Source organism: Trifolium pratense, linkage group LG5 (genome assembly GCF_020283565.1).
Source record: "Trifolium pratense cultivar HEN17-A07 linkage group LG5, ARS_RC_1.1, whole genome shotgun sequence".
In the NCBI taxonomy this organism is placed as follows: Eukaryota; Viridiplantae; Streptophyta; class Magnoliopsida; order Fabales; family Fabaceae; genus Trifolium; species Trifolium pratense.
Window position 1 is genome coordinate 8,273,382 of NC_060063.1, and position 10,979 is coordinate 8,284,360.

A 10,979-nucleotide genomic window follows, 5' to 3' on the forward strand; every position below is an offset into this window, starting at 1 on the left:
CTGGTTCGTAGGGGAAGGGGATCCTAGTAGTTCAGAGTTCGGGGCGAGTTCTGCATCAAGTGGTTTTAGTCCCCTCCCAAATGCAGTTGCGGGGATCGAATCGTGGTCCTCCCTACTAAGTTCAGTGTCAATTACCACTGAACCAAGTAATATTTAGTATATTGTTGCTATTTCAGATGGTTCATTCCCTTAGGAGTTTTTTAATTAAGAAAATTTATGCTAATTAATTTTATTTAGTTTTTAAAATTAATTTTTAAGCATATTTTAATAATTAAGCTCGCTACTATGATAGCATATTCCACTACAAATAAAATCAATTTAACCACACATTTCATCATTAGTTATAAAATAGTTTTTACATTTGAACACTTAATTAAGTTAAGTCTAAAATGATAAATCAATGGACCAAAAAATCTCCTTGTTGTCATGTGTCGGACACCAAACACACTTGTATTGGTGCTACCAGGTAAATATATGGCAACTCATAACAAAAACAAATTATATCCAAAAAAAATACTTCCATCAATTTTTGCTCTCTAATTTATTTTGGATGTTATTCTTCATTCTCTTAAAATCTCTAAGATTAAACATTGCTAGTGTCAGATATTCATAGAGAACCCAATAGTTCCGTCGATCTTTTAACAAACTTAGATTTTGATTGGACTATTATACATACTCTTTCCCATTCTCTTATATCACTTTAATATAATGAGATGAGATACATCATGCCTAAACTTTGTTCCTTAGTTTCTTCTAATTTTCCTTTTTTATTAAAAATATAGTAGTTAAAGGAGTGTTCCTAGTCACTAGTTTCTTTTTTACAACAGTTCTACTACTTACTTGAGTTTATATTAAAGATCGGAAGTGATGGTTAGCGCAGCACATAGGCAAGCTTTGCAATGTTGCAGGCTTGGTGCTCATAGGCGCACGACGAGCTTATGAGCAAGTGCCCAGACAATAAAGAATGATAAGCAAAACTAGAAAAATGATGAATGATGAAAGAATGAAGAAGATGATTGAAAGAAAAGTAAAATTTTATTCATCCACTAATGAGCCAATTTAGAATAGTACAATTGGTCTTTATTTATACTAGCTACTCTAATGACTTGTGAACCAAGTCACTTACATACAAAGCATCTAACTTCATAAGTGGTTGTAACTGACAAGTTTTTTTTTTTTTTTTTTTTTCTTTAAGAAAAATATAGAGAAAACTTTGATAGGTAAAAATCCAACCTCAACGAGCAAATGTAAAATGTGACAAGTAATCGAGACAAAACAGATACAAATCCATGACCAAGAGAAACTTCAATTAAACTACAAAAAGATAAGCTTATAATTATCACCATCTATTCTTCAGTCACTGCTGAGCCCTTCTCACTGACATAAATACCATCAAGAAACTTCGTGATATCCTTGTTCTTCACATGGCATTTCTGGTTAATAAGGGCACATGTGTTGGGGTTGATTGTAATGTAAGTCTCATATTTCTAATGAATGAAGAAAAAAAGGTCAAGGAAATTATATTGGAGAAGTCCCACATTACTTAGAAAAGTGAATGGTGAGGGAGCTCAATGCTATATATAGAGACATCAAGTTCCTTGTTTCAACGCACCAAACAGTAGCACTTGTAAACACTTTAAGTTTATATTTGTGTCTTTCGTCTTTTCTTTTATGCTCTTGTGTAAGAGTATTTAAGATGTAGTTCAAATATTTACTTTGGAGAGTGTGGGTGTACTTTCGCATGGGGTGGTTGATAGTGAAGTCTATGTGTTGTTATAATTTTCACATAGTGTTTATTCTCGAGTTGTCGGTTTTGACAACGGCTGTGATTTTTTCTCCGCTTTTGGAGTTTCCATGTTATATTCTTGTGTTGTTGATTGCGTTCTTTTATTTTCTCTATGCCTATTTTTCTCAGCAACATGATCTTGAAACAAGTTCAGTGTCATCTCCATCCAAAACAACCTCATCCTTCACCTTCTCAGATCGAACAATCGAAACTCCATCAAGCAAATCAACTTTCTTCACCTTCTTTTCACCCAAAAAGTTTCGGATCTCAATATACTTGTTGTCATTGGTGATGCTAGCATTGATAGGAAAATGAGCATACACAAACCTCATCTTGTAGCGGAATCCCTTGGTAACACCTCTGATGAGATTCTCAACATGACTGAGTCCTGATGGCAGCGGAGGTTTTCCGGGAACCAAACCAAGCATTGATTTTCAACTTCTTCTTTCCATTCTCATCAGTGATGAGATCAAAATCAACAACTGACAAGTTGTTGTAACCAACTTATTAACAAACTAAAACTAACTCCAAACTAACAAAGTATCAAAACTGTGAACATCTAAACTATATAGATGTTACAACATCTGGTAATACATTTGAATTACACTTCAACGGTGATGAGTATTTAGTGATCTATAACTTAGTCTACATTTAGTCCAAAACCAACAAGTTACATGGTCTAAAATCCGATATTTTCTATCATCATAATTTAAAGGAAACTTAAAAAACTATTTATTAATTTTGGTCGTCAAACACTTTTCTGTATAAATTAATTTATTTTCAAATTTTGTTTAAATTTAAAATGGAAAAAGTAATAATAATTCCGCATGATATATTGACCTTAAAAGCAACATCTTAATAAGTGTGCAAATTGAAATATTTGCTTATAAAAGAGGCCTGAAGAAGTACATGGTCTAAAAATCTACGTGTAAAAAAGTTAAAAGAATCGGCATAATTTTTATTTTAACTTGTGCTCTGTACTCCTATAAGAAATTGGAAGTACTAATTTAACAAATAAAATAAAAAAGTAAACTAAAAACTCCCTGGAGAAAGTAAAAAATTTGATCTTCAAAAGCACAGTAAAGAATCTACTTTGCCTTAGTTGCGTCATCACACTTGCTTGTGCACAAGCTTTTGAACACAACATTTAGGCACACACACAAATAAATAAAAAAAAAAAAAAATTGTCACATCAAATATATTACTTTAACTATTTTTACTTTATTTTTTTTTAATATCTTATAAGTGTGTCTAACAACAAATATTTGTGCTTCTAGAGAAGTATTTCTCTGAATAGAGACCCAATTAGTCGCAATTTTTTTTTTATTCTTATAATTTAATAAACTTGGTTATTAAATCAATCTCTAAAATTTGTTGATCTCTAAAATTGGTTACTAATTTAGTTACTAAAATCGATCGTTAAATCAATGTCTAAACCAGTTGTTTAATTGGTCACACAGTTTTGATCGTTAAATTGGTCACAATATTTTAGCGACTAGCAAATTAGCTACTATTTTTTAATGGTAACTAAATTGGTTGCTAATTGATTTAGTGACCAATAGTCATCAAAATCGGTCACTAAGCGAAATTTTAGGTGTTGGTATGATGTATAAAATAAGTGATCGTTAAACATACAAATAACCGATTGATTTAACATTCTCATGTTTCTAAATGCAAGAATGAAAATATATAATTTAGATAATATTTTTCAAACAAATTTAGTTATCCTAGTGTAAGAAATTTAGTTGTGGGTTCAACGTACTCTCTAAACTTTGTATTTTTTCTAAAATTTACATTACAACATCAAACCAATTAGCATATTCCATACTTTTCAAACCAACTTAACCTTCTAAAATCATTCTAAATATTAAATCAATGGAAAATGTTGCATTTGGGCATATTCGTGCATGTATCATTAAGCGGGTAATTCGCGGGTTTTTATTAAGCGGGCATTTGGGCATATTATTAACAGATATTCATGAATGATAATTTTCTTAAACTTTTTTTTTTCTAATTACCTGAAATTTATTTAGAAGTAAAAAAATTAATATATAATAATATTCATACATTTCACTTTCAATTTAACAACAAAGTCACCACATTCATTTTCCTCCTTCTTTTTACCTAACTTAATATAATATCAATATATTTCTCTTTAAAAAAATAATATACATATATTTCTAACTAAAATAAAGTTCATCACAAAGTTATGCGAAATATAAAAATCTCGTTTGTATTCAATATTAATAACTAAAGATATTTAAGACATTATCTTATATATTAACGGATATCCATGGGCGCGTATACCATTATGTCACCATATTTGTGAGCACTAATTCAACATTTTAATCATAGTAAAGTAATATTTTATGTGATTAAGCATGCGATTATTAATTAAGAATATTCATTCAAGTCAATTCTCATTAATTTCAAAACAACTAAATTAAAATATGATCAACGGTAATCAATTTGGGTTGGTTTAAATATATTGATTTTCTTTCAAGGTTTCATATTCGATTATCTTTTGTGTTAATTTTAGTGGGCTAGTCCATACATAATAATTCATCTTATGTTAAAAAAATCTAAATTTTTATCGGAGATGTTCTTGTAATATTATAAACATGAATATAAAAAAATGTGAAAGTGCACAATAGTTTGATTAAAAGTAGGACAAAAAACCTTGAGTGAAGAAACTTCAGGGACTAAAAAGTGTGAAAACAAACTTCATGAACTAAAATGAAAATTATGTGAAACTATAGGAAATAAAAACATATTTAACCCTTAAATTAATTACCAAATAAACACACTCAAAATACTTACTAACGTGCGCCAAAAACACCTAAAACAAATAAATTCTAATAAACTATCTATCTGTATTATAATTTTATATGAATTCAATTATGTATGTCTTTGGGTTTTGCCTTGAAATCGGATGCTTGAAGCAAGAAAAACTGGTTTTGGACTGATGCTGGCGTGGGTAGAAATAGGGAAACTCTATTTTTTGCAGCTCTTTGTATTGAATTTTTGTAATCAGGAAGGAAGTTTGATAGTGGAATGGAGAGCTCTCTCTCCTCCAGAGTAGGTTGGTTTTAGCCGAACCTGGTAAACAAATTCATCGTGTTCTTTATCGCTTTTACTTGTTTTCGCTTTTGTGTTTAATTGCTCATTCATTTTGATTTAGATGCTTATTCGTTTGCTCCACACACTAAATAATTATTGGTGTGGTTTCTTCGGATTCACGACATATGTCCTTATTATTAATATTATAGACAATTATTAATATGAGGAGTTTTAAAATATATATATATATGAGTCAGGATCCGTTGACACCAACTAGTTTGACACCAAATGTTACACCTCTCAATAACGTTTTAACCGATATAAATTTTATAAAATCCACCGTTGGATTGAAAGTTTACATCATATAGATCATTTGTGTAAAATTTCAAATAAATCCAAAATCATTTGATATGTTATTGAGATACATCAAAATTAACGGTTTTTGTATTTTTTTAAATGCCGTTAATCTTTATGTGTCTCAATAGCATATCAAATGATTTTGGATTTGTCTGAAATTTTACACAAATGATCTATATGATGTAAACTTTCAATCCAACGGTGGATTTTATAAAATTTATATCGGTTAAAACGTTATTGAGAGGTGTAACATTTGGTGTCAAACTAGTTGGTGTCAACGGATCCTGACTCTATATATATATATATAGGAATATGTTATTATTCGATTTAGAAAAAAAAAGATTTTGAAAACAGGCAATGCATAAATTACTGGCAGAGTTGCGGATCGATACACTCTCATAAAAACGTTTCACCGCATTGCCTAAAAATTTGAGCAAGGTAGATTATCAACCGTGAAGTCCCCACGATAACACGGCCAATTAACTGAATATCGTTATTCTACTGCGCTGTAGAAAACAGGTGTAACACCCAAACCCATTAGTTTTATATTTCTACCTTTAATAAAATCTTTCTCTAAATACGCGGCGAAAAATCAAAGTTTTGTTATTATAAAAGTCATGGTTCGAGCATTACACTCTTCAATCAAAATAATACTAATGTAATTAATTAGTAAAAACAGTGTTTATACAGAATAATCATTTATCAAAATGTATAGTTTTACAAATAAATATCGAAAGTCATAAAGACCCTATAGTCTAAATACAACCCTTTCCCGTGTCACAATCAGAGCAGAGCTTCACCGACGACTCGACATCGAATACCACAAAATCTGTAAATCTGGACCCCCAACGGTCCAACACATAACACATAAAAGAGAGTTAGACAACATACTCAAAATATACAAGTGTAAGTAAATGGTACTTAAACACCTCTTCATAAAAACATGCATAATCATACATTATACATATACATCACCATCATTCATGCATATTCATATATCATGCATATACTTCATTTATTACATAATCAATCATCCACAAAGTACACCAAACATATAGTTTCACGTCGTCCCGGAAAATACCAAAACATCCACAAATATCACATAACTCAGTCACAAATAGGAATATACATAAAGTTCCTAATGTAATCTAACACCACAAATACATTGTTCAGATTATGGTCATGACGGACCCTGCGTTGTTCATTTTATAGTCATGACGGACTCTGCTCCTCACATACGGATTAACAATCAACATTTACCAAGTATGTGTCAAACATCATTTATCATAAAATGCACACATAATCCCTAATGCAATCTAATGCTTCACATTCATGCTATGTCCTCTAGACACCTCTAATGCATGTGGTACCATCGTCTTTATTAGAGTATCTCACCTCTAATATTCGTCTTTATCGAACAAATATAGTTCGATATCCGTCTTTATTGGACAAGCCAATATACAACAACAATTCATGAATGCATGTATATGTTTTTCATGAATTCACTCACAATCATTTTAATTAGCATTAAGCTCGTCATTTATAAATGTGGAACACTATCCAACATTCCGTCTTTATTAAGATAACACTATACCTTAATATCCGTCTTTATCGAATAACATAATTCGATATACTTCTTTATTAGAATAACATACTCTAATATCCTTCTTTATTAAGTTGATTAACACCTTAATATACTTCTTTGACATTTAAACAAACATCATCAACACAATCAACAACAATTATATTCCACACAATACAAATTAATCATGGTTATAAACAATCAATAGCATTTAAAACCATTAAACAACAGTTCAGGTAATACTCCTGCTAACACAGAGTACTCATACTATACCAGAGAACCCCTACTACAAATAACAGTTTAGGTAATACCCCTACTAACACATAAAACCCCTACTATCATGCAAGAACCCCTGCTAGCACATAGAACCCCTACTATCATGCAAGAACCCTTACTAGCACATAGAACCCCTACTATTATGCAGATGACTCCTGCTAACACATAGAACCCCTACTATCATGCAGATGACTCCTGCTAACACATAGAACCCCTACTATCATGCAGATGACTCCTGCTAACACAGAGGAAAGAAATCTACTCAAAAAATCCAAGTTTGATGTTCTAAATCCCAAATAAGTTTGTTTTCAAGTGTAACAAACATGTGTAAACACAAAAGGACGGTTCATTTCATAGATCTACATCATAAACATCGAAAAAGTAAAGATTTAACACTTTTACTCAAAACACTCAAGAACACAAAGTTCTTGAGTTTAATCATCCATAAACTTCATTTTATCCAATAAATTCGTTCATACATCATGATAAAAGCATGTTAAACATGTTATGAACCATAGAATCGATTTCCATTAAGAAAATCCATTCAAACTAAAACGAAAATGGGGTGGAGGAAGTTCGGGTGAGGAGAAATCGACATTCTCCCCTTCCTCGAGTCACCCACGAATATGAAATCTACTCTCTTACCTTGGATCGACGAAAGCTCCACGATTGCTCCTCGAATCCCTCCTCCAAGCTCTTGCCCTAGCTCTCCTCTTGCTCTCCCTTCTCTCTTCTTTCACAAGAACATGAAAAATGAACTCATTCTCTCTCAATGGGCTTCATATAGCGCCCCCTTCTCATGAGACAAGGCCCATTGGGCCTCAAGCCCACTAACTTGGCCCAATTCGCGTTAACTCTCACTAACTCGCGCGTTAACTAAAACTCTCGATAATTAACTCAAGTTATTAAGTTAATTAAAATGCCACGTTAAATAAAATATTTTAACACATAAAAATAATAATATGAAAATTGGGTCGTTACAACGGGCATAAAAACATCTTCGATGGTTCTACGAACCAATCTAATATCGATGTGGCAACAACCACTCTGTGAAACAACAAGAAAGAAAAGGTTTCTGACTTGGTCTCGTGGCACAAGAAACATGTGCGAAATTGCAAACGGCTACACACATAGAAAAAAAATTTATTATTAATTATTTTTCACTGCTGGTATTAAAAAATTAATATATCACCAAGCCCAAGTCCGTCTAGATGACCGGCGACGCGGCACGCTTGTGTGTGATATTCAACATAGTGTATCCCATTTCCAAAACTAATATATCACCAAGCACAAGTCCGGCCAGACGGACGGTGGGGCGACGCGCGTGTGTGTGATATTCAGCATGGTGTGCCGCATTTACAAAAATAGGTGTCTGACGGTGGTTCTGCAAGTGTACAGAATCGCTACCAAGTAATAAAGTAGTAAGTTATCATCTCCACAGGGATTGTGCCAAGGTTATCAGTTTTGATTAGGAATTTATGCTTTTAAGAGTAACAGGTTTTGCATTCGCTTTGTTTGATTGAATAGGGGTTTTGACAAATAACAATAAATAGCAATTAAAGTAAGAGTAGTTGAACTAAAGAGTTGAGTTTCAGATGAGAAAAAGTGGTTAAGTACTTTCGAAATCCTCCCCTATTCCTGCTTGGTAACTGGCGCTATATCTGCTTACTATCGAAGTATTATCTAGAGATTAATTTCTGTTAAAGTAAGCTTAGTTTAGCTATGCTCACTTCTATTGTAATCTGCTTTGGGTGAATCAATTAAACTAGGTTTAGCCTTCTTTACTTCTTGTCCTTACCCTTAACGTGTTCAACCTGCCATAGGCTTCCCTACCTTTCGAAGTTCCTAATTTAACAAGTTCTCTAGCGTAACTGGTTCCCTAATGTCAGTACAAAATTTAGCTATGTGTAATTCTTAATCTCAAACCTAACCGCATATACTGAATTTAATGGTCTCATATAAGTAGGTTATATTATCCCTTTGTTTCTGAAGTCTTAGATGTGTCACGATATCCACTTCGACCCAAGTTACTAACAGAATATGCGTACGTTCATATATGCTAGTGTATAAAAAGATAAATACAACTAACAGATAATAAATGAATAGGAATTTGTATATAGACTTGGAAAATAACCAGATTACATGTTCTAAAGCATTCCTAGGGGAGTTCATCTACTTGACCTAACCCTGATGGGGTTTATCTACTAAACGCCATAACAAAACAATAAGGAAAAAAAGCATAAAGATTACTCTTATGACCTTGGAGCACCTGAGCCTCCTTGCCTCCTCCTTAGAGTTCTCCTAACTCTCTTGTGAATATTGAATTGTTCTCAATATTTCTGAATGAATAATAGTGGAGGAAGAAGACTCTATCTATAGTTTTTCAACTGGGTTTGAGCTTTTTCTGCGCATCCATCGCACCCATCGTGGTCACGATGACGTGTATTTTTGCCTCATCGTGGCCACGATGGATCATATCGTGGTGCGATGGAAGATTTCTTTAGTGTTGGGTTTTTGTGATTGGCTACATTTTGCAAAAGCCAACTCTAGCCAGATGTTGGACAAGATGCTGCAAGCATTCGCGTACAGCATTATCTGCTCTGTTTTGCGCATAATTTTTATATCATATTAAAGACAAGATTTGTTTTGATTATATATGCAAGCTTATGCGCCAAGCCAAAACGAGCCTTGTTCTCCAAGTTTCTTGAAGGCGGTTTAAGTATTTATTATTTAAAACAAAAATATAACATGTTATATTTTTGCGTGAAATAAAACTTGGTTATATTTTTGAAAATAATTTAGGGCTGGCCGCAATTCTTTATATATGTATGTTTGAAAACCTAGCTTGCACATCAAGACAATTGAAGACTATATATATATGTGAAACCTCAGGCCTATTCAACGTGTATTTTTCTAAACCGTGTTTACTAAAAGTGTGTGTTTTAGGGTTTAGAGTTTTGTGTTAATTGTGAGCCTTTCTTGTGTCACTTTGATGTAAGTTTAGGACTGTGTCTTGGGTTTTAATTGTAAACTACTCCTAAACTTTGAAGTACGGAGTTAGTGTGTGTGTGTGATTCACTCGAGAGCATTTAAGGGAGAGTGGAATCTAGTTTCTTAGGAGGTTGTTTCTATCTTTTGATCGTTATTAAGTTGACAGCAACACAGTAAGTGTTTTAGAGGGAATTGGGACGGGGTTTCATATGTAGGAGGTTCGTAGGTAGGATTGCACGGGTAGTGTCTAGGCGATAAGTCAAGTACCGGGTTTTGGTCGAGGGCTTTGAACTAGAGCTATTATAGTGGATTCATTCCTGGATTGGTATCCCAGAGTAGGTGACGTTGCGCTAAACTGGGTTAACAAACGATCTGTGATATTTATTATTCTTCTATTTATCGCTTTATTATACTCAGCGTTTATATTGCTACAACAGTTGCTATAGCATCTTGCGTAGCATCTGTTCACTGCGTGCCAGATTTTAATTGGCATCAGAGCAGGCACCCTGTTCTAGTTTTAGGGTGAGCTCCAGGGATTATGTCTGGCAACATGTGACAAAGAAGGAGGGCTTGTTAGCATACCACCGCTTCTCGTTGTTGCCTCCAACTATGACTATTGGAAATCGCGCATGATGGATTTCTTGAAATCCACGGATAACAAAACTTGGAAAGCTGTTCTGAAAGGATGGGATCCCCTTGTGATTGTAGACAAAGAAGGAAAGTCAACAGTTGCATTGAAACCTGAGGAGGACTGGTCTAAAGAAGAAGATGAGCTTGCTCTAGCAAACTCAAAAGCATTCTATGCATTATACAATGAGGTGGACAAACACATCTTTAAACTCATAAAAAAATGTGTCTCTGCAACAGAAGCTCTGAAGATTCTTGAAACTGTTCATGAAGGTACTTCTAAGTTAAAAATGTCTAGAT

General features: G+C 33.2%; 1 pseudogene; it reads right to left on the reverse strand.

The window, feature by feature from the left end:
* Positions 1-1,189: 1,189 nt before the first annotated feature.
* LOC123885978 lies at positions 1,190-3,449 on the reverse strand (annotated as a pseudogene).
* Positions 3,450-10,979: the final 7,530 nt, after the last annotated feature.